The following is a 24,960-nucleotide window of genomic DNA, read 5'->3' on the forward strand; positions in this document are numbered from 1 at the left end:
GCAAAGGGACCACATGTAGACTGCGCTAGGCATCACCCGAGCCTTCGTTCCCCTTCATTCATTCCTTCCAACTCAAACATATATCCTTCCCGTGGCCACAAGCCCTAAAACTATTCCCAAAGCTAGTTCTTTCACGAAACTTCAAGGTTTCTCTCCGTGAGATATAACGTTTCCATTCTCTCCATAATTTTCTTTTCTTTTTTTTAAGATTTATTTATTTTTATTGGAAAGACAGATATACAGAGAGGAGGAGAGACAGAGAGGAAGATCTTCTGTCTGATGGCTCACTCCCCAAGCAGCCACAACGACTGGAGCTGAGCCAGTCCGAAGCCAAGAGCCAGGAGCTCCTCCAGGTCTCCCACGCGTGGGATGCAGGGTCCCAAGGCCTTGGGCCTTGCTTGACTGCTTTCCCATGCCACAAGCAGAGAGCTTGATGGGAAGTGGGGCTGCCAGGACCAGAACTGGAGTCCATATGGGATCCTGGCGCATGCAAGGTGAGGACTTTAACCACTACACCATCGTGCCAGGCCCCATAATTTTCACAATGCTTACTTTACGTACAAAAATCATTTATCATGTACTACAATTAGATTTGTATGTATTCTCTCTCAAGACCCTTGTGAATAGAGTCCATCTCTAATTTATTTGCCTTTCAAAGCCAAGTATGAACCCTACAACAAAAAAAGTTCTCTGAATTACTGATTGAAAGAATGTCTTCTTTGGACTGGATCCATGCTGTAGAATATCTTTCAGTCCAGGAATAGCTATACCGCTTTGATTTGTTCTCTCAGTTCTGGTCTTTGAACATTCATTTCTTCCCTCCAGATCATCTTAATTGACGCTTTTTTCCCCTCTCTTATAAAATCAGGCAGCCAATTTACATTCAGCAGAGTACACTGGGACTGTCACCTGCTTTGGTCATTGTAAGCCTCAGTTACATTCTTGTGATACATACATTTGCATTTATTAAGGGCCAGGTGACATTAAGGGCCCTCAGTTCCCCCAAGTGCCTGCATGGATAACACCAAGAATCAGAGCCAAAATACTGCTTAATTTGAATTCGCACAGTCTGATTCAGCATTACTGTAGCTCATTATTTTTTGAACATGATGATGTCTGGGGACCAGGTCAGGGGACAATTTATGTCATCCCATCTTACTGGATAGCTCTGTTGTTTACTGCTATTTCTAACCCCGTGAAAGATTTCAAGTAGCAGCAGGATTGAGACGGGAAATACTGAGCCCCAGAACACAGATTCCTCGACCATCTTTACAATATTCCTCAAACCCTAGAATTTAAGGGCAAAAGCAACATTTGTGTAAGGAAGGGAGAACCATAGCAACAGAGTGATAGAGGTAATAAGTCAAGGCAGAGATACACAGAAGGAAAAAAAGCACTTGAGGGAAATTGACTTTGAGAAAGAGTATGTGGTTCTTTCATTCAACCAACGTTTTCCAAATTCCTATTAGATGTGAGATATGCTACTTAACCGAAATTATTCATGCTTTGACAATATGCTCAGAGCTTTCCTTGTCTCCTTTGATTTGATATTCCCATAACTTATTCAGAAAGGAACATAATTTTCCTGCTTTCTGGATGATGGAATTGGGCACAAATATGTGATGTATTTAACTCAAGACATCACAGTAATCCAAAAGTAGAATCTGATTTTAATAATGTTCCCTGTCTGCCCTGATCCTGTCACTCCATTCTCTCCAGTGCTCATGGCAAGCTATAAAAGCTAACATATGAAGACTGTGTTCAATAGTCAGCTTGCTGTTTTGCAACTAATCCGAAAGAACAATTAAGAAATGCAGTGAAACAAAGGTCGTGGAAAATGTCAAGCCTAAATTTCGGGAATCCTTAAATTATAAGGAAAAATATCTCAGCAGAAAACCTATTTCCCCCCCATTACTTGGAAAGTAATGGAGTGGCACAAATGAAATGCTTCCGGGGAGCTACACAGGACTGGATTATTCGTAATTAGTGTAGCATCACTTGTAGATAGGGTGACATCACACACAAAGGTTTCAAAGTTGTTTTTCCAAACCATTTCCTATCCCTTGCCCCCAAAATCTGTCTCCTTCAGATCCTGGGAAAACACAACTTCTACTTATCACCCATGAGTAGGATATTAAATTTCATGGGCAGTTTTTAATACTTGGGTTAAACTGCTAACGATGGTGGTAGTCAGGGTCAAGGAAAGAGAGAACAGCAAATCAGCATTTAAGCTGTGCAGTCTCAGCTGAGCAGAAAGCTCTGTGTATAGATAATGGTAGAAGCTGCCCAGCAATGTGCAATGTCACAAAATGGCAGATTAAAAATGGTGCAACTGGTAAATTTTATGTATATTTTACCACATTAAATTTAAAGAAAAGCTAATGAATTTTCAAATTAGATTAGGTCATAAACATGCAATCCATTACACTAGGTCAAAGATGACCCTTAGCTGAGTCTTTGGTTTATCTCAAGTTTAGATAAAAACAGCATAAATACTGAGTTATGAACTACTCTCTGTAGGAACAAATATAAATAAGACAAGAGACATCATTCTTCTTGTTAAAAGAAAGGGAATATTCTCTACCACCTTACCTTTTTCTCAGAACACTTACTTTGGAGTACTTTGAATTGTTAAGCAATTTCTCATTTGAGAAATGGATATAAATGCTTTTGAAGCCTAGATTCACCTTTCTGTACTCTGTGCCCCTACAGTTAAAAACAAGCTGAGAGTTACTGCTTTGAAAGGTAAGTAGCCAGGGTGACAGGATGGTAACCATATCTCCCATTTCTGTGGGAGAACAAGAGTCTATCTTTGGGTGATTCCTTCATCAAGTTAAAAATTCCCTTTTGAAATAAAGATATGAAAATGTACTTTTTCTGGAAAAAGCCCAATTAACAACACAAATGATCACCCCCAATTACCAGGTGAAGTTGGACAGAAAATGTATGACAAACACTTCAATCAAGCTGTCTTACTTCAGCACTAGTTCTCATACATATTGAAAGCATGTATACAATGGGCTACTTGGCTAGGTAAAAGAGATTTCCTTATGTCTTTGAAATTTCTTAGTAGATTACCCAAGATATAATCACATGATGGCTTCATGTTCATTCAACAATAAAGACATGTATTTTTTCCAGACATTCATGAGAAAATGTTGCAAATAGAAGATTTTTATTTCCCAACATCAAATGAAACTTTAACCCTTTCAAATTTCACTAAAGTTAATTCTAAAACAAAGACATAAAACAGACAAACGTGATAATGACTAATTTCTAGACATCCATAGGAATGACTAAGTTGATCGCTTCTCGGCCTTTTGGCTAAGATCAAGTGAAGAATGACTAAGTCTAGTTATTACTAACAAGCAGGAAAACTAGAAGAGCCAAATAAACGTCTAAGAAAAAGAAGATACATTATGAAATACTAAGTGTTAGTATCTATGAAAATAAAGGAATGATTAATTGCACATCTAGCACATATGGAATATGTGGCACGTTTATGAACAAGATTTATACAGCAACTTTCAAAAAGCGATTATACCTTTGAGGTTTTCAACTTCAGAGTACGTATCATGCAGAGTACGTAGCATCCACCAAGACAAAAGTGGAAATTCAAATTAGAAGGAAATGAAAATGGAAAGAAAAATTAGGGCAAGAGAAAGAGAGTCCGGGAGAGTGGGAATGGCAGTGATCAGAAGCCATCGGAACTAGCCCCCCAGTGCTCTATCTGCCTCTAGGGTCTTCTGTGTATGCTATGCCTCCGGGATTCTAGAAAGCAAAAGTCCCATGGCAATGATTAAAACATGCTTGTTATCATTTAATCTTTCACCTTGTTTTTGGTGGTGTGTGATTTATGTTTTTATATTAATTTCATTATATGTAGCTACATTTTTACTTTTATCTTACTATATCTATTGTTTTATTCATTCATTTGAGACTTATTATAACTTTACTAATCACTAATTCTGCATTTTGTAAAAGATTGGGGACATTATCAGCATTACACAGATGTTTTGAATGTTGAGATCTGAGTAGAATAACTGAGCAAACTACAAAAACTTAACAAAGATTAGAAGACAGGAGTGACAGACAGTAAGAAAAACAGCAACAGCAGCAAGCTGGGTGGTTGGATATACTGGGATAAGGATGTGCAGTGGGAGTTATGATGACAGCACTTCTAAAATTAATAAGTTTTGCCTTTGTCAAATTTTTAAAAAGTAACCAACTAAAACAATGTGATTTTTCTTGGATGCGAGTCACCAAATTTCAGCCTAAATTTCACACTGACCTTGTAACCAGCCTTCCAGCTCTTGAAACAAATACAATTAAAGCAGCTAGATTCACTCCTATTACTAAGCTACTAACACAAAGTTATTTATTTGCATGAATTTCTGAAAGCTCCAAATTCTCATATCATTGCTGTTTTTGTCAAAGAAGTGAGAGGAGGAAACGAAGGTCTGCTAATAGGGTCAGCCTCTTCTACCCTCCTGATGGGAAACACAGCTTTCATTCCACACCCTCCAGAGTCATCATGCTTTGCAGACCAAAGCTGAAGACACAGTCTGATCTCAAGACAAAGTCTATCAGAATTCACTGACACAAAAGTAACCGAGTGAAAGAGAAATCAAAACATGTGCTCCAAGACAGCGTTTTGTGGATGTGCATAAGGATGGTTTGGAGAAATGGGTAAAATGGAGGCGCATTATTCATTTCAGTAAGCCTAAGACAGCACCAATCAAGACACAGCATGACAAAGTATATCAAAGGGCTGCATAAAGGCTCCCTTGAAGGGGCTTCCTAAGGGACTGGGGAGGATGGGAATGAAAAGATGACAAGAGAAGAGGAAAAGGATGTCCCAAATCAAAAAATGTCTTGATCAAAATACTGAAAGCAGCAATGGGATGTCAAGCAAAAAGCAACGATCTGATAAAGAGCTGAAGTGTTGTCTGCAGATCAGAAGTCACAAAATTGTGGCATGTATGGAAAATGGGACAAACTGAGAGGAACCACACAGATCTTATTTGTTTGACTCTAGTTTGAGCCCAGAGAGGAAGATACCTTTTCGCTCACAAGATAGGCGAGTTCCAACCAGAAAAAATAATAACTCTTGGAATTTAGAGATAAAGTTATTTGATGCTATATTTTGATACTTATTATTTACCATTCATTATTAGCTTCCAGAATAATTTCTTTTGTCATTCCCCTTGTTCAAATTTTTTTTTTCCAAATAAGACTATGTACACAAGGCTCAAAACAAAACATGGCTTCTCTCAAACCACTTACAAGGTCTATCACCTAGCACCCTAAAACCAAGCAGTGGCATGAGGGCACCCTAATACTTTGTATTTATTTGGAAACCTCATGTTTTCAGAAACATTTTACAATGTATTATTCTAAAACAGGGACAACAGAGAAGGATGGGGATGTATAGGTTTTTGCACAACTGTTGAAAATACTAAAATACATAAAAACAAAGAAAAATTACTGAGGAATACACAAATGAATAATTCTACATAATATTAATAGTAAAACCCAGGTAGTTCTTTAATGGTTTCCACTATAATGTATTTTCAATTGGTTATATTTTTAAATTTCAATAATATTATTAGGAAAACTATGTTGCAATGTCTTTCAAAAATCATATCAAATAGATAGTTAAAAAAAACTAGGCCCCTTCTCTCCTCTCAGAATTCATCTAGTCCTACTGCCAAGATTACCACATAATCTGTCAGATTTCCTACAGCTTTTCTTTTTATTCTTAGAAAAATGAAAATATGTGGATTCATGATTCAGTGCCTGTACTCAACAGAACAGGTTTTACTTTTTTTTCAGTTCAGTTAATAATTCTATTTCATTCCCTTTGATGGCTAAACATGAAAGCAGTGTCCAGTTTATATTTAGGTCATTTGTCTATTGATGGCGTTTTACTATTTTTTAAAAATCTGCCATTTTAATACTACAAGGTTGTGCTGATTTTTCTTTATACACAACCGAAATTGTCAGCATCTACCTAACAGATCACAGTAGAATTCTGATACAAGTTAATTAGCCAAGGAGCTTAGCACCCAAAGAAGAAAACTAAACTCACAGCAAGATATTAACAGGTAATGCCCCAATTCATATCAGTGTCCATTTCTAGTAAGTACCAAGTCCCCACCATGGCAGCAATCTAAATTTCTAACTGGCAAGATAAAAATCGAATCAATTTCACTTACGGTACACACCCTCAGATTCTCATTTAAATCCTTACACCAAAACGGAGAAATATAAATAAATTTAAAAAGCAGGATTTGGGGCTATTTAGTGTTACAGTCTAACATACATTACTTACTAATAAGCCCTGGGAACATTATTATGCACAGTGAAAAGTAACTGATGTTCAAAATGATGGTTCTAAATATTATAGGAAGCACAACCTCTCTGTATACTTTCCATAAGACAGTAGCCAAGGAAGGATACACTTCAGCAAGAAATTTTATTAAAATAGTCACAAGATATTACGTCAAAGGAGATCTGAAGCGTTGGGGCCACTCACTGAATTTAACAACAGCAAAACCAAACCATGTAGAAACTATGATTGACCCAAGATCGGTGGGTTACTGAAAATGATCCTAGCTATAACACAGGATACAAGAGCTTTTTGGCACTGTGTAGATAGTTCTTTTATGATTATAAAATAGGAAATGAAGGACTGAAATTTTAACTTCCCATAATGGTACACAATCTAAAACATCTTCATTATTATGTACCTACATATTCAATTACTGAGTATTTTTTAAGAGCATGATTTTCACTTTCAGAAACATTGTGATAGAGCCAGTGATATGGCCCAGTGGGTTCAGCTGCAGATGAAGACACCAGCATCCCACAGAGTTCTAGTCTTGATTATTCCACTTTCAACCCAGCTTCCTGCTAATGTGAAAAGCAAGCAGCAGAGGATGGCCTAGGCAACCGGCCTCTTGTTACTCAAGTGAAAGACTCCAGTGGAGTTCTGGGCTCTTAGCTTCGGCCTAGATCAGCTCCTACTGTGGCCAATTGATAGATGCTATGAGTGGATGGATGGTATCTCTCTCTCTATCTCTCTCTCTTTGCCTCTCCCTCTGTGTCACTTTGCCCTTCAAATAATAATAATAATAATAATAATAATAATAATAATAATAAAATACTGTGATTAAAAAATGTGAGCATGAATGGTTCTGGCAAGACTCCTGGCAATAAATTACAAAATTGCCAGCCATAGAAGTTCTTGGAGAAGGTAGACCTTCTTAAAAATAAATAAATACAAATAAAAAGGCATTATTTATTAGCCCAGAATAGAGCTTCACTGAAGGGAACTTACATCCACAGCATTTGTTATGGAGCAACTATACCACATATATAACAAGAAAAGTTTAGATACTTTTTCAGACACCAAACTCCAAGGTTTAGAATCTATTAACTCTAATATATAAAATAGTTGACTTGAACAAGATGGTCTTTGAACTTCCTCATGACTATGATTCATGTTTCTAGGCAGCTGTCAGGAAACAGAAATGAGAACAATAAGGGCTATGCATATATCCTGTGGTGTGTAATGCATATATGCACATATCTTGTGGCATGCAACATAAAGTCTCCTATCTTTGAGCATTTCTTGCAATGACAGTTTTCTGAGAAGTCTTTTAGACAGCAACTAAGCTTCACTGTTAGGGTGTTGTTGTTGTTGTTGTTGTGTGTGTGTGCTTAATTCTCTCACTCTATCTTCTTATCAAGATGACCTCTAGAAAAATCAGAAGCGACCTCCAAGTCAATAATGTTATTTAGGACACTGTGGGAAAACAGGAGCTCAGGAAACAGAGGTGACTTTCATGAGGTTAGCCAAAAATTATCTTTTAATTCCCAGTTCAGGCCCTTTTTTCTAGTGAAATCACACAACCTCCCAACTGAAAAGCCATAAGAAGTATAACTGTCCCCTAAAAATAACACACCATTTATATCCAGGGAAAGAGTCATGGCTAACCAGGCAACAATCCTGCATCAAAAGAGGACAGCTATTTGGGCCCAACTGCAATAAGCAAGCTGCTCAAAGAGCTGAGGTTGCTGTTTTCGCCCCACGACTTTGTGACAGTTTATAGAGTACACGGGCAATCTTAGCCAAATCTCCTACAGGCACTCTTGGATCTGATCCTTCAGGAGTCCTTGGAGCTACAAAGTCATTGACATCTTTACTTTCTGGTGATAGAACGACCTGATGGTTTCCCAAAGCTTTCCTCTAAGGGATGCCACTTCCTAGTTTGAGATACCCAAAAGTGATAGAATTGAACCTAGCATACTCTAGTATCTCATTTCATTGGAAGTAAAATGGAGTTGGGTTACAGATTAGTGTGTTATCCATAAATTCTGTGGGAAATGAGCACCTTGTTTCACTGAGAGCCACTCTCTTTTCTTAGTCGTAGCACTAACCAGTAGGCCTACTGCTAGTTTGTCTCTCCCTCCTTTCCTTAAATAGGAAAATATAAATTAAGGAGTTGTGCCCCTGACATTCTGACCTGCTGGCAGTTTTCCTTCAAAATCACAAAAAGATCCTGCTCTCAAACATGCTTTCTCCTCTGCTGCCAACTGCAAAGGTAATATTTTTCAGTGGTTGCCTGTCTGGTAGGATTCAGCCTTTTTTCAGGGTGTGTCATGCCTCATTCCTATAAGAGGTTTGGCCTGGGTAAGACTGAATATATTAGAAACAAAAAGAAAAAGGAAAAAAAAAACAGAGCTAGCAGCCAGTGAGAGGATTTTGACACGGATGTGCACCCCCCACGTGCTCTGGTCACAGACAGAACTGGGCTGGTAAGAGAGCCGGGCGGAACAGTGCCAGGCCCAGACACAAGTCTTTCATTCTGCCACAAAGTGCTGCCAAGAGGGAGAGAACCACATCCTTCCTCATCCTAAGGTCCCTTCTTAAATCGAGTAGTTGTTCAGATGGGGGAAGCACAGAGGGGCGGGGGGAGACGACATCACTCGTTGGTGTTGATTACAACAAGGGGAAACCTTATTCCCAATATGAAGTTTGTAAGTGAATTCAAGACAGAATCTCAGCACCGGAAAGGCCCTTCTTAAATGTCATTTTGATTCAAACTCCTTTTTGCAATATTCAAATCTGCCTACAACATCCTTACAAAGAGGATGTCTTTTAAGTATGTAGTGATGGTGAACTCATAACACTTTAGTTTACATTTGGCCTTAACTGTAATAAAGTGTCATTATAATGAGCCAGACTTTATTCCTCTGTAATTTTGAGCAACTTTTGCCTGTGTGTGTGTGTGTGTATGGGGAGAGGTGGGGGACTCACTGCTCCAGAAAACTTTGCTTGTAATCCAGTGGTTTGAAGTAGTTAAAAGCAGCATTTCCGTATATCCATAGATGTGATTTTCAAAAATCCGAAACTAGCGCTTTGGGAAAGCACTTGTTTGTATCCCTACTTCCCACCCTGATACTCAAAGTGAGAAGAATATACTTAGGAAATGAAAATGTCATTAAGACACGAAAACCAGTGATCAACTGATGAAAGCACTTCCCTGTGGTGTCTGAGGCTAAAAGGAAATTGAAAACGAAGAAAAGGAAGCAACAACACAGAAACGCAAAGGATCAAATGGAGCTGGCTTAGACGCTGAGTTTCCAGTGAACTCTGAGAGCTAACAGTGTACTAACTAGACACCTACTCTCAGATGCTCAGCTGCACCTGTAAGCACCAGAGCCCGCAAAGAAATGATGAGTGATCCTCTCTCAGGTCCACGTAAAAGCTTGAGGGTCACATGGCCCTTGGCTTTATTTCTCCCCAGTTACTTAATGTCAGTTTCCTTCCCAGCAAACAGTAAAGCACCTCAAGGAATTAGGTAAAATGATTACTATTTGAGAGAGCTTCATAAGGCACTTGATGCATAATAAGCACTTCAAATTTTCAGTTATAAGGATTCTTTTTGCTTTTTTCACTAGAAATTCAGCCCTTGATTCTCTCAGCCTTTTGTCCCTACATTCCTTCATATCTGAATGCCCATACATCTAGTAGGAAAATACGAAGCCAACCTCAATCGTGAGAGCAAAGGCAAGAGAAACAGTTCACTATAACACTACATTGCATGAGAAATTAGAAGGCAAGTTATATAAAGGCTTGACTCACTCTAACGACAGCATGTTCTTCTGTGATACATTCGCAATGCGAGGGGTTTAGACTTTTTGGCCCCAGTGATCATGACAGTTAACTCCATCTAACGGTAGCTGGGAAAGCTTGATTTCTGAATGCTTCATCTGGTTCCCCTAAGCCCATGTCTCTAAAGCATCAGCTACAAAATTTCTGGACTTCTCAAGGCAAAAATCTGGATTATCGATTTGATAAGCCCCTGGTATTTTTCGAGGAGGACAAAACCTTACAAGGCTGCTATGAATGGAGATTATAAGGATTTCCAGTCACCTGCTGGTGGCTGTTAAAATCTTAGGTGATACAGCAATAGATTTCAGTGTGCATTTTACTAAGTCAACAACAAATTCATGGGCCAGGTGCAGTAGCCTAATGTCCTTGATTTGCATGCACATGCTGGGGTCCCATATGGGCATTGGTTCATGTCCCTGCTGCCCCACTTCCCATTCGGCTCCATGCTGGTGGCCTGGGAAAGCAGTCAAGGATGGCCCAGAACCTTGGGACCCTGCACCCATGTGACAGACCCTGAGGAATACCTGGCTCCTGGCTTCAGAACAGTTCAGCTCTGTCCATTGCAGTCACCTGGAGAGTGAACCAGAGGATGGAAGATCTTTCTTTTTCCTTCTCTCTGTAAATCTGACTTTTGACTTTCCAATTAAAAATAAATAAATCTAAACACGCACACATACATACACACACACACACACATACCAAGTTCAGCTCTGTCTTGACAAAAAGGAATACGGGAGAAGGTGTTTTGTTTTTTGTTTTTTTGTTTTTTGTTTTTTTTGAAACATTCAGAGGTTTGTACTAGGAAGTTTGTACTAGGGATGATACAAGTAAAGCTGTGAGAGCCTCCTAGGCATGTTAAGGCACCTGCTCATGCATGCTTTTGTGAAGAAAACAGTCTGCCACTCCCTTGTTTGGCATTCTGTGCTTTGAAGAAAAGCAATGAATACTGCATGGAAGCAAGGAAAAACTTCTGGGTTCCCAGGGGCCTGTTCTCTGGATGGAAAGAAACCTTAAAAGCAAGGACATTCAAAAACTACGGATACATTAAGAACAGGGCAAGGTATGACCAAAGATCTGTCTCAAGAAGATGTTCAAGCAGTGGGGGATAGCGTGAAATAGAAGGCGAGGAGAGAGAGAGGTGCACATTCAGAGCTCCCATGAGCTCTCCTGAATCATCCAAGCCTAGGGGTCACTTAAAGTAGCATCCCACCTCAGAGCCTCAGGTATCTCACTTATAATAATTCTGGCCAAACTGACCTTACAGAGCTGTTATCAAACTAAATGAGCTATTGCATATGTAAGTAGTTTCTAAGATGTTGGGCACTTGGACAAAGATGAGGGAATACTCTTTTAACCAGCAGTCAAAGCCAGAGATTTGATTTACTAAATGAGACAAGTAGATATTTTTTCCTTAAGATGCCTCTTCTTAAAAATGATACTTATATGGTTGTATAAACTAATTTAAATTTCCAATTACATATATATACACACACACACACACACACACACACATATATATATATATACTTTCTTTACTCTTCACATACTGTAGAGAAAAACATTGAGAAATTTTACAGAACAGTTATCTGCTATGCTACCAGGACATAAAGTAGCAGATGACATCGGCCATATGTAAAGTTGCCTTGATTTGCAATGTTCACCAACATTTTTAATTCTCATGCTGATCCTAAGCAACCTCTTACAATGACTCTGGGCCATCACTCTCAGTGATAACAGGAGAGAGCTCTGGGAATACATTTTGTCTGGATTATTATAAGAGAGCCTTCATGAATTACCTGAAATACTCCCTCTCTGAATTAAAGTGCTTTAACATCCAACGCCACATCTGTCTGAAACACAGATCTACTACAGCCCACACATTGCTTAAGAATATTAAGTTCCTCCCATTGTCTTGTGCCTTGGGCACAAATTCCTCAGCAGGTTATTTAAGATCCTCAACAATATAGCTCCTACTCATGGATCGCTGTGCTCATTTCTCATCTCCAGGTCCATCTGGTCTTTCCCCAAGCAAGACCGTGGCTTCCTGCATCCACTTCATTTTTGTTATGTTCCATTTAACTGGGATATCATGTGTGTGTTTAATTACTTCAACTTCTTCAAGTTTATTATCCTTCTGCAGTTCTGAGTTACAGATGACCATAGGAAAGTACTTCCACATTGGCCACCAGGTAACACTACAGATCATGCACACTGTAGTTCACTGCAGGATCATCTCCTAGTTGGGTCCAGCAGCCTAACTTACTGCCCATTCAATTCCTACCAAATCTGACCCTTATACTACTGTATGTCTGAGGCCAGGTACGTATGAATTCCTACTTGTTAGTCCCTCACACATCGTCATGGACAGAGATGGTAAAGGACTGCAAGTCATCCCCATGGGTTTCAGATTGTTCTTGCTCTTTACTCTTGATTTCCCTTTGGATGCTACCCAAAGGGTAAATGATTTATCCTTGCTACCCTTCTCTTGTCCCCAACACAAGAAAGTGAAACCAAGTGAACTGTGGATGATATCACCTCACCTACATGAAGACTGCTTCTAAAGCACACTACACTCTCCAACATCTCCACAAAGGAGTCTCCAGTCCCCACCCGACAATGTTTATTCTTACCAGACACATAGCTCTGACAAGCTCATTATACAACTTCCTAGTCTATAGTAAATTAGAAACCTCAAAACATACAGAAAATGAAGACAAAACTGCTATGGCAAGATGTGATGAAGAGCAACAAAAACCAGCAGAAAAGAGCAAAGTCAGAAAATTTATGAAAATCATATTATACAAATTAAAAAATATACCAGCCTGGAGCCATTTAATATGATGTCATCTCAATAAATTCTCAAGAAAATGTGGTTGATTCCAATAACCTGCCCTGAAAAACCAAGATTAAGTAACGCCATGTATTGTATAATAACCTCTTTCTGCAATAGCCTTTAAAACTACTTGCAAAAGAAAAGCACACATGGAAATTTAACTTTAATCTTTTAAATCTTACTTATTTGAGAAAAAGAGGGACAGAGGCAAAAACAAATTTCTCATCCCCTGGATCGCACTTGAAATGCCTGCGCTGACTGGAGCTAAGTTGGGGTGGAAGTTGGAAGCCACAAACCCAATCCGGAGTCTCCTGCACTGGTGGCAGTAACACAGGTGCTTTGCCATCAACACTGCCTCCAGGATCTCTATTGTCAGAAAGCTCAAGCCTGGAGCCAGAGGCAAGAAATTCATCCCAGGTACTCCAACGTGGGACACAGGCATTTTAAATGTTTGAATAAATACCCACTCTCCACTACTTTTTAAAAACTCCAACAGCTCCCATTCTTGGGTGGGGGGAGTAAGTGAGTGGCGAGAGATTCAAATATGAACTACTCGTTTGAAAAATGCAGAGTCAAATATGTGTCAGGCACAAACCTCATGAACATTTACACACATGTGCCTTCCACCCTCTGCCATGAAATGACAATTCAGTAAGTGGGTCCTTGCCAAATGTGAGTCCCCTGAACTTGGCCTTAACAAGCCTCCAGCAGAACAAGAAATAAATCTCTTAGTAGCCTAAACACATTGCTTCCTCCCCACCCAGATACAGTAATAAAGAAAAAAAAAAAATGTGGAAACAACTGTCTCACCCACTTTCCCTTATTCCTTGATCCTCCTCACCCTAATTAGTGGTACATATGGGTATACATCCTTCTCAACATCATAAAAAACTAAAAATATTTTAAAAGAAAGCAATCTGTTTTTCATTAAGTATGTAGTCTCGAGTATTTTGTCACAACAAAACACAACAGACACATCACTGCACATAAGCAGCATACCAGTTTCTTAAAAAGATGTGAACAAATCCCACCAACAGAACAGGACCCAGCTCATTGTCACTTGCTTTTTCCAAAGCAAAATAAACTGTCCATTGGGATGAAGATTCTTATCTTCCCTATGTAATCTTTGAATCATTTCTTTGCCAAATCTCTCTTCTCTGCAGGGGAGGTCTCTGGAGCCTAGAGGTATTGCAATGTTGCACAATTTGCTTTTGAAAAAAAAATGTACCAAAACAAAGCATACTTTATTCTATCATCACAGTCTCTATAAAACTCACATTGAGTCCACTATGAGAACTCATATTTTCTTACAACTGCAATTTAAAATTTGCATGGGACTGCAGGAATGATTTAATGAGATAATGAGAATAAAGCACTAAGCACAGCTCCTGGCACACAGAATGCTCTGGATCAATATTAGGTTCTAAACTTTTGGAAAGCTCTGTAAATTAGCCTCATTAAGTATTGCATAGGGCAAAATTTCACCCTTTTCCCTTGTCACTCAAACACTCTGGGATCATCACTGGAATGCAAAGTAACTTTCCAACAAGGCAGGCATAGGCTGGAGAGAAGGATGGCATGATTGAAGTACCATTTCCAGATATATCAAATGCTTGGAAGAGACAAATAGCATGGTTGCAGGGCAACTTTTACTCCCAGAAAGATTCCCCAGGACACTCCCCATAAGAGGGCCTTTCAGCATTTACAACGCATGAATCATCCAGGACAAGGTACAGAATGTGCCTTGCAAAAAAAATCAACACCAATGACTACTAGAGTGGAACTTGCGCTTTCATTTTTTTTTAAAGCAAGTTAATAAAAACAATCACAACTTTAAAAAACTGCTTGTGCCTGTATGTAAGAACATATGCATGGAGAATATTTTAACTCAAAATATAATCTATACAGACAGAACGGACCACTCATTATTTTCTAAGCATTGCACTAAGAACTGTAGATGTAAGGATGAGCATATGGCGGTGGCAGGTTAGGCAACAGCCCGGTATGATTCCCCATTTCAGAATGCTTGGGAGTAAGGCTCATCTCAAGTCCTGTTCCAGCTGGAGGATGTGCAGCCTGGGAGGCAGCAGATGAAAGCTCAAGTTCCTGCTGCTCATGTGGGAGACTCACAGAGTCTCTGGCCGGGTGCTGAATACTATGGATATTTTGGAGTGTGAATCAGCAAATTGAATCTCTCTCTCTCTCTGTTCCCCCACAACCCCCTCTAGAGAGAGAGTGCTATACACACACACACACACACACACACACACAGAGAGACACATTGCTCTCTCTTCCTCTCGCCCTATGTCTCTCTCCCTCCCTCTCTCTCTACCTACCAAATAAATAAAAATTAACTTTTAAAAAAGCATTTTATGTACAGACTTTACTTAATCCTTATAATAACCCATTTCGTGCCAACAATGCACATGAGAAACTAGGGTTTAGAGATGCTAAGTAATGTTGTCGTATATTGAGGCAGTGAGGAACTTGCAGATCTAGGAAAAAGAAATTGATCGCATATGAAACTGAATTTGCCTTTTGCATGCTGATTCTTCAACACAACAGATTGCAGGAGCTGGTACCTGATTTTTTATAAGGAAACAGCTCCAAGGCCAATGTTTCGTGGTACTGATAAAACACCTACATAAAAACTGAAATTTCTAGCTGAATTGAACTGAGCAACAGTACATACATTTCCATCCATTACTCAATGCATTTGGAAATAAGAATGGTATCATTTGAGAAAAAGCAAGAGAGTCTGCTTTTGCCTATTTTGCCTATTTTCATTGTTATTGCTCCATTGAGACATTCTAATAGGAATGAGGGGCTATGAATGAAACATCAATACAACTACACTGTCTTTCTCATCTGTTCATTGAAACCTATATCAGATAACAACAGTTTATCTCCTCATAAACACATTCCTCTATTCTCCTGTGCTTTGGGTTCCAGGCTTGAAATGTGGTGAACCGGCTCACCATCACGCATTTGTCCTTTCATGTATTCCTGTTGTAGTTTCACAGAATCCATATTCCTTCCCTTGACCTATAAGGTCGGTCTAGTCTACACCTTTCTACTGTGGGTGATTTCTAGCCATACTCTCCCCTCACTGTCTCTTGCTACCTCAGCCACACTCACAGTGTCATTCTGGCCCCTTCTCAGCATTTACTCATGATTCAAAGATCTCTGTCTCAGAGATACCTTTTCTGTCTATTTTATTTGAAACTTCATCTCAGGTCCTCATTTATTTCCCTGAAATCAACGCATCCAATCTTGGTCTGCTCTCTGTTTACTGATACAATATTTCTTTCATATCATCCTAACAGCAAAGGATCATTTCAACACATCTTCTTCCAAAGATGGTTTTGGGCAACTACAATGTAAAGTGAAATTTTTATTTATATACACATCGAGTCATACATAAATCAGCATTTAAATATTCTAAGTATAAAAATGCTTCACATTCTATAAACATGCAGCCCACACCTACATGTATGCTCATGTATGCCTCTAAATATATATGTACACATATGTAATGTATACATATACAAATTTCAATGTTATTTATATAGTTATGAACTGCATAAATATTTGTATATTTCAGTAAAAATCTGAATCTATGTTTTTGCTTGTACTTCTTGGGACATCTCTGGAAAGTTACTCATTATTGACTCATGACGGAGTGTTATTTCGCAGGTAGTACTTTAGACACTTGAAATATAATAAGAAAACAAGTTGTCCTGGTAGATTTTTTATTTGAATGGTAGTAAAATTTTTTTAAAGATAAAGAGTAAACATTCTAGATCAAGTAATACGTGAAAATGAATGACGGAACAACTGTTAGAGGAAAAACCAGCACAGTAAGGTCAGAATGGGTCAGGAAGAGGTAAAAGAAGCAGGATGGGAAGCAATTTTATTAAAGTTTTTAACATAGCTTCCACTGAGGAAATACTGAAGAGAAGCTTCAAACAGCGGAGTCAGCTGTGTACACAACCAGGACCTTGAGTCAAAGCAGAAACACAAGGTAAGTCATACAAAGTCTCACAAGCTATTTTATAGACTGGCTTTACAAATTGAGTGAAATACTGCATGGATTCTTGTACCAGTCACTGCTGTAGACACTTCATATGCTCTTATAAAAACCCAGTGGAGTTTATCTCCATTGCAAAAAGATGCTAGGATTGCACAAATGAAGTAGAACTTGAACAAACATAAAAAGACTCCAAATATGTACACTTTTTTCAGTATTGCAAACTTATACCAGCAATGCTGAAATGCAGAGATCAAAAATTACTTCCTCAATAACTTCTCCACATGATCTACCATAAACGACCCATGTACCACATGTATCACTATTCTCATTCCTCGTTCACATGAAAGGTTGCCGAAAATCTTCAAGCAAACACAACGATCCTTTCCTATCCCTTACTGCCCCAGTTGCTTGTCAACCTGGAACACATTCTCTTACTCTGGCTGGGGCACCTACTTGATGTATTCCTTCTTTCCCTCTGAGTTTTATCAGACTGAGTGGAGAGAGAAGAAAAGATATTTACTATTTGCCATTTAGGTGGCATCTATAAATGAGATATGATAAGTAAGGCTAAGCAAGCAGTATCCAAGTCTCAAACTCAAACTCCAATCAAAAGCCAATTAACCTTTCACTACCTATCATATTCATTCAATCCCCTGTTCTCACTATTGTCTCACTCTGCAGTTAGAAAACCGAAGTCCATCCTTGCAGCAAAATTCTATTTACTGTGTATGACTACTCTTAAATCTCTATCATTTCTATAAAACAGCTTCTATATTTCCACAATCATTCTTCATCCCATGAGCATTAATAGGAAAAGGTATACTTTCACTTCTAAAAAGGTCAATGCCCATGCGCCTAACCTACCTGTTTATTTTCCTCATTCCCAAACTCAGATGCTGAGGTGGAAGGGGCTGGTCTGCAAGTCAGAGAAATGTGACAGAATCATACAGTTTAAAGACACAAAGGCATCTCTATGGATCTGACTTCCACTGCAGTGCTGTCATAACTCTCGCCGAGGACAACAAGGCTGCTTAGTATCTGAAACTTAGGATTCCCCCATGCCACGACATGTGGATGCCTCTGACAAGTGAATGGAGTTTTGTTCTTAGCCATTCACTACTTACAGTCACAGAATTGCAGAACACAGTACCTTCGAACGCATCTTGTCCAAATTCTTTAGGTTTTAGTGGTGACAACAGGAGCTTGAGAGAAAAAAATCAACTAATACCAAAGCTGGTGAACCATGAATGTAGGGGCAAAACATATGATGTGTGAGTTGAAAGCTGGGATCCATGTCTCAGCTCCACTATTTCCTGGCTGCACAATCTTGGCAGCTATCTAGCCTCCCTCTTAGGATATGCCATGTTACCAACAGCAGTCCTTATTACCTTAATGTTATTATAATAGTAAACAATTTCACATTTTGTACAGATATTTGTATATAATAACAAACATTTAGAGGCCTTAAACTTCTGTGTAAATGAGAAAATGTTATTATCTGAACTTAGGATTCCATTTTCAGATTCAGTATCTATTTAGCCATTCCATTAATGCATACTCATAGCTTTTGTTAACCACAATAAATATTAAAATCCTCATGCAACAAGTTCTTAGCAAATGTCATGGAATATGATTGACACCTACCAAAAGCCAGATAAAATGGGTTTTACTATTCCCATCTCTATAGATGCTAAAAATTAGGTAGACATAGACCAATTAACTTGTCCAAAGTCTAATAGGGAAGATCAGTGTGATTTCGATATCTATTATGTCAAGCAATTATAATTTTAAGCCAACATAGCATCTAACAACCAGTATCTCAAAGCATAATTCTATCAAAGGAAGGAACATTTTTAGTTATTAGAGTTTATAAAAATGACTGGCTCTCTTTTCTGCTGCCTTTACAATTGATCAGAAAAGGACACAACCAGTTTAATCCTAAGGACCTAGAAACCAGACAAGTAAACACCCCAGGCATCTGCTTATACACTTAAACACATGAATGTGAATTCCTTATTTCTTTTATAAATCTTGGCATTTAAGTTCACTGTAGCTGTTCTCTTCCATGAAATTTCCCATATTTTCTATGGCAATTTTTAACTTAACATCATTAGATGCAAGCCTACACTTCAATGTCATCCTACACTATGCTTGTTGACATTTTTAGGGTGGAAATGTGCTTTCCTAACACAGGACCAATATTGTTCAATATTCTTCAGGTCTAGGACTCCTTAACATTTTTTAAATTTATAGTCACAAAATTAATATCATTAAATTGTTTCTATAAGCAGTAATATTTCAATTAATATGATAAAGTAGAAAATATCAGCAGAACAATTCTGGGCACCCCTGATATAACAGTCCATTAACCATATTCAATTATTCACTCTCTGTGGATCAGGCACTTCACCTGGCACAGGGTCGAATAGCACAGACCCTCAGTTGCTAAGCTGTTCATCACAAGCAGGTAACAAACACAAAAGCACAAAGTACTAACCAAATCATAAAAAATAAAACAAAACAAACAAACAAAAACCCACACACAATAGAGACAGAGAGTACATGGACTAGAAACAACCAAGAAAGGATTACAGTAAAGTTTTGGGAAACAGAGGAGAAAGCAAGGAGATATCAAATAAATCGGTGTAGTGTGAGAAAACAGAAACGGATAGTTAATTATGAATCCAGTTATATTTCCTTAGATTTCACAAAACAGTGTCTAATAAGCAGGATATGCTAGCTTTATAATCAAGCACAAACAAGTTCTAATCTTTACTAATTAGGTAACTTTGGGCAAGTCTGTGTGTCACACTGAGCCTCAGATTTTTTCACTGGTAAAAGACAGACAGTAATATCTGTCTGAGAGCTGTTTTGTGCTTAAGTCAAACAGCAAAGGTACATGCCAGCCTCCTTTGCCTTCCTCTGTGGGACCAGAAAAATACATCTCCAGGGCATAAAACAATGAGAGCAACTGCTTTTTACTTTTCTTTGTTCCTATCAGCCTTGACTTGGCAAAGAGATAGGGTTACAGAATTGCAGAGATGAAAGGAATCTAAAGAAAATAAGATGACAATGCATTGGAACAGAAGGACCTTAGGGATCATCTAATTCAGCTCTCCCACATTTTAGGACCCAAAAGTAAAGAGACCCCAAACACAGAATAAAACCAGGGCAAGAAGGGTAGGATGGGCATGGAATGGGTCTTTGATCATAGTTCATTTCCTTAGTTCCAACCCAGGGACAAGGCAACTTAAGGTCCTTCTTAATATAAAATGTGTAGATGTGCTTAGCACTAGTACTTTTCTTGTGCTATGTGATTCAGGTCATATTACTTAACTCCTATGAACCTTAGTTTGCAGAAAGAATTTTTGCAAAATTGCATGGGATGACACATGTAAACACTCAGCATACAGCCCAAAAGAGTTCAGTAAAATGCTGCTGCTGAATTTTAATGATTGACATTTCACAGACTAAGCAAGTGAAGAGACTGTTGGCAGAAGGAGGACTTGGTGGTGATTACATGTCCCCTGAGAACAAGGTGATGATGAGACAGAGCCTGAAGCTTCTCTGCAGGAACCAGCTTCCCTCTTCCGTAGCTGAAGGGACTGGACATCGGACTTCTTCCCTCACGTACTTGCAGACTAAAATCTACATTGCCACAGCAGACGGGGACAGCCAGGACAAAATCAGACCAGAAAGGGGTCTCCAAACAATCCCATCAGCATGGACCACACAGTCTAAGCTTTAAAAGAAAGGAAGGGGAGATGAGTAGCTAACCTGAATTTATGTCTCAAAATATCAGAGACCAAATGTTCTGTAACCTTCCCGTTCTTTGGTGCTTTATTCCCCCAACAGAACAATTTCCAAAATGGGCAAAGAGCACAGTAGGTGGCTCTTTTTAATATTTCATGGGCAAGGCAACAATGACTCACCAGATCCTACATCTGTGTCACCAGCAAAAGTCTGAAGTTGAGTAACAAATGAAATCATGTGTGTGTACATGTGCACACGTGTATGGAAGGGGTGTGTGTGTGTGTGTGTGTGTGTGTGTGTTTCATTTAGCCTCCTTCCCTACTCCCCAGCCTCAGTTTGCTTTCCTAAGTATACCAGGTAAGATGATGTTAGCTGCCTACCTTTTGGCAAACATATGTTTCCAAATGTCAAATGCACAAAGGAAATCATTTCTCTCAGAAATACATTTGCAAACCTGTCTAGTTGCAGCAAGGGAGAGAAACCTGATGACCTGTGAGGGGGCTCAATGCATAAATGACCCCACTTTCTGGACAAAGAACAGAACCTCTCACTTTCCTACATAAGCTGGAAGTTAACAATAACCAAATGCTGACCAGTTCCCAAATCGCACCACCAGCAAGCAAGGATTTCTGATTTTTTTTCTTAAAATGCTGCTCTGCACTGTTCTCTGTATTCTACCTCCTACACACAGAATCTAGGAAAGAGGGAACAATGCTCTCTATGGTCACCGACCGCATTTGCTACTCACTATTACTATCAGCCTTCAAACTGATGCAGGATGGCACAAGGAAGAAACTGCCCCAAACGAGAAAAAGTATGGAATCATTTTCATTTTGCATTTTCATAGTAGATAGTCTCCCAGGATTTGTAGGTGTATCACATCAAAGAGATGAGAATAGGTTTCTTTAGAGACTGCTGCTTTAAACGGACTGTCTTGAGAGTTTGCTCCCTCCACGTTACAGACCCATGTGTAAGTATACCCTGTTAGCAAAGAAATGTTCACCTTGCAACAAAAAGTACCCTGGACGTGTCAGCCAAATAAGGTCCAATCAACACATGAAGTAAGCTGCTATAGATTGTACTGAAGATGTGGGAGAGGCAGATACCACGCGAAAAGCCCTAACATACAAGTCAAAGAGGTATGGGGCTCGGCAGTGTGGCCTAGTGGCTAAGGTCCTCGCCTTGATCCCATATGGCCGCTGGTTCTAATCCCGGTAGCTCCACTTCCTCTCTATCTCTCCTCCTCTCAGTATATCTGACTTTGTAATAAAAATAAAATAAATCTTTAAAAAAAAAAAAAAAAAAACAAGTCGAAGAGGTATGAATTGTGAAATGTGTTAACCATGTGATCCCTAGAAATCTTTTGTTTTTATGTCTCAATTCTATTTTCCTTCTCAATGAGACTAAAAGCAAATATCATTGAATGAGCACCTACTTACTACATGTACGTGACACAAACCCATTGAATTTAGTCCTTACATGAATTCTTCCAGTGAGCATTTTTCTTCTTTTTTAGGATTGATGAACCAATTGTATACATGAAGAAGCAAATTTCTCAGTGTCATACAGTTACTGAGGTATTGGAGCTGGAATCAGAAATCCCAAACCATAGGCTCCTTCACATATGCCTACCCAGGGATCACGCTACGGTAGATCCCTAGGAGTTTGGAAAGCCCTTCGGAAGTTTTAAAGTCCTTCACGTACATGTGGGCTTGGTAATACTAATAACACATGTGAGTAGAAGGGCAGCTATAACAACCTTTCTTCAAAGAACCAGAACTTTAAAAAAAATATATAAAAATCCGCTTTCAGTCTCCTTTCTAGCTCCTTGTTTTGACATTGTTTTGAGCATTTTGCTTTTTGCCTTGGCTCTCCAGCCCCCTAGGCAGGCAATGAGCTGTATCCCAGTCCACCCCTCACAGTGTATCCCCACAGCAACATGCTGATGGAAGAGACAAGGGACAAGGCCACGTTCTGTAAATACTTCATCCAGCTGCTGTCTCAGGCAGCACCACCAGGACCAGGCCTTCCCTCCAGATGTGTCACACCCCTTTGCATGCACTCACCAGGACTCAACACACAAATGGTATGGATAAGGAAGGAGGCAGCAACCATAAATGCTAGATGCAGGATTCAGGGACTTATGCCATAGCCAGTAGATAGCACTAAATCATGTTGTAAAGGCAATCAGAATAAAGTCAATAATCGTGAGCAAGGTAGGAATGTAGAAAACTGTTTAATTTTCAAATAGGAATAATACAGGAATTAATCAAATGTGTATGTTCATATTTAATAATACATGTCTGTGTCTACAACACACTGACTTAGCAACATCGCTGAGCAACGTACAAGAAACATCCGAACATTTTCTACTTGCTTGCCGATACTAGCTGAAAAGCCCTATTGCCTGACTAACCAGAGTAAGCAGGGTTTGATGGCTTCAACAGTGGGGTCACAGCTGCAACTTCAGGAGCTCTCCTCTACTCTTTCCCCTGTCATCAGATTCAACACCCTCTTACTCAAGAAGCAATGCTTCCAGTTCACAGGAAACTAGGAAAGTCGCTCCTGAGACATATCAGCTTTACACATCCCAAGTCAAACATCCACGATCTGAGTCACACAGGCAGATGTGAAAAGCACCATAAAAGAGGGTTCCACACTCCCAAATGGAAAGCACCAGGATATTTACATTTTTTTAAAGTCACCACATGGAAGAATAAAATCACCCTCAGTGAAATACTTCCAGCAGGGTTACAATATAGCCATTTTCAGAACAGTTGCAATCAGATGGAAGGGATCAAGTGAGAGGCGAGGCACAAGCTGAATCTGAGCCTTGAATTAGCCCAATTCATTCTCCTAACTATGTGAAGGGTTCAACGTAGTCATTACTATCTCCATTTCAAAACTGATAATGTTTTGTTTGTTTTAAACTGCTAGTTCTAGAAGAGTGGAAGAACATGCCCAGGTTCATCCAGCTACTACAAGGCAGAGGTGAAATCAAACAAGGTAAATCCTTTTTCAGTCAGTAGCTAATCCAGGACCTGTAGAGGCAGAGCAGTGACTTGCTCTCAGTGGTGCCCTGGTTCAGGATTCCACAAAGGGAGTGGAAGACAGGCTGGGGGCTGGCTCTTAAAGAAAACAGCAGAAGTTCTTGAGATCCAGTCCATGCCTTACAGAGCCAGCGGCCCTGCTCCCTCCAGAGGCTGGAAGGAGCAGAGCTGATCAAGGGAGATCATCAGTACCCCAGCATCTGTCACCGACCCCTGCCCCTCGCTCCCACTTGGCTTCCTCCAGAATCCGCACGGACACCATGCAAGGGGCATCCTTCTGAGAAAGCAGGTCAGTCGGGGGAAGCACCCTGTCACAGCTCCAAGTGGGGTGGCAGACACCCAGTGGGCATGCTGGGACACACCGCCTTTTCATCCTCAGGCTCTCAGCCGCACTCTGGAGCAAGCAAACCACGGTTTCCAGCCGGGTGGGGGGAGGATGGGGGTTGTCAGAGTGAATCCCTCAAAGGACCCAGAATGGGGCCAGTAATGCTCTCTGGGTCCCACTACTGGGTTACTTAAATCCCCACAAGGCAAAGCATTTGAAAAAAGCCTGCTTCCAGTCCCGAAACCCTAATGTAGCCCTGCTCTCTTTCCCAGCTACCACGCCAGTAAGCGTCTCAGTGTTCCCTTCTGTGAAATAGGAAGGTTCAACTCTGAAAATCCATCCAGAGTGTGAGGTGCTGCGGTTCCGCGGAGCCCTCACTGCAGCCGAGACTCACCTTTGCGAGCGGCAGAGCGGTCACGCAGCGAAAAGCAGCAGAGTCGGGTGCAGGGTCGCCGGCAGGCACTGGTTCTTTGCGCGCCTCAGGGCCGACGCTGAGCCCCGGCAGCCCAGATCCCGACTGTCTTCCCCCAATGAGCCTCTTACTTTCCGCCGCACTTTCTTTTTCCCCTTTCGGGGCTCCTCCCCCGGCGCGGCGCTATTGGCCGAGGCCACGCAGTTCGGCTCCACCCGCCGCCTGGACTCGCGATCCCGGAGCGCTCGCGGCTTCCGGGACGCGCGGCTGATGGGCGGTACCCGTGCGCCAGTCCCGCCCGCTCCGCTGCGAGGAGGAGCCGTGGTGAGCCGGCCCGCGGGAGGCTGCGGGGCTGCGAGGCTGCGAGGCTG

The 24,960-nt window shown here is 40.1% G+C and overlaps 1 protein-coding gene across 2 annotated transcripts in view; it reads right to left on the bottom strand.

The window, feature by feature from the left end:
* The window catches only part of IL1RAP (interleukin 1 receptor accessory protein), a 130,501-nt gene extending 105,866 nt beyond the window's left edge, over positions 1–24,635 (bottom strand). For both annotated transcript variants that reach the window (XM_004577785.3, XM_004577786.2), the window contains exon 1: positions 24,572–24,635. The gene's annotated coding sequence lies outside the window, so the exon portion shown is untranslated. The remainder of the gene's footprint in view (positions 1–24,571) is intronic.
* Between the last annotated feature and the right edge of the window lie 325 nt (positions 24,636–24,960).

This window comes from Ochotona princeps, chromosome 3 (assembly GCF_030435755.1).
Source record: "Ochotona princeps isolate mOchPri1 chromosome 3, mOchPri1.hap1, whole genome shotgun sequence".
Classification (NCBI taxonomy): domain Eukaryota; kingdom Metazoa; phylum Chordata; class Mammalia; order Lagomorpha; family Ochotonidae; genus Ochotona; species Ochotona princeps.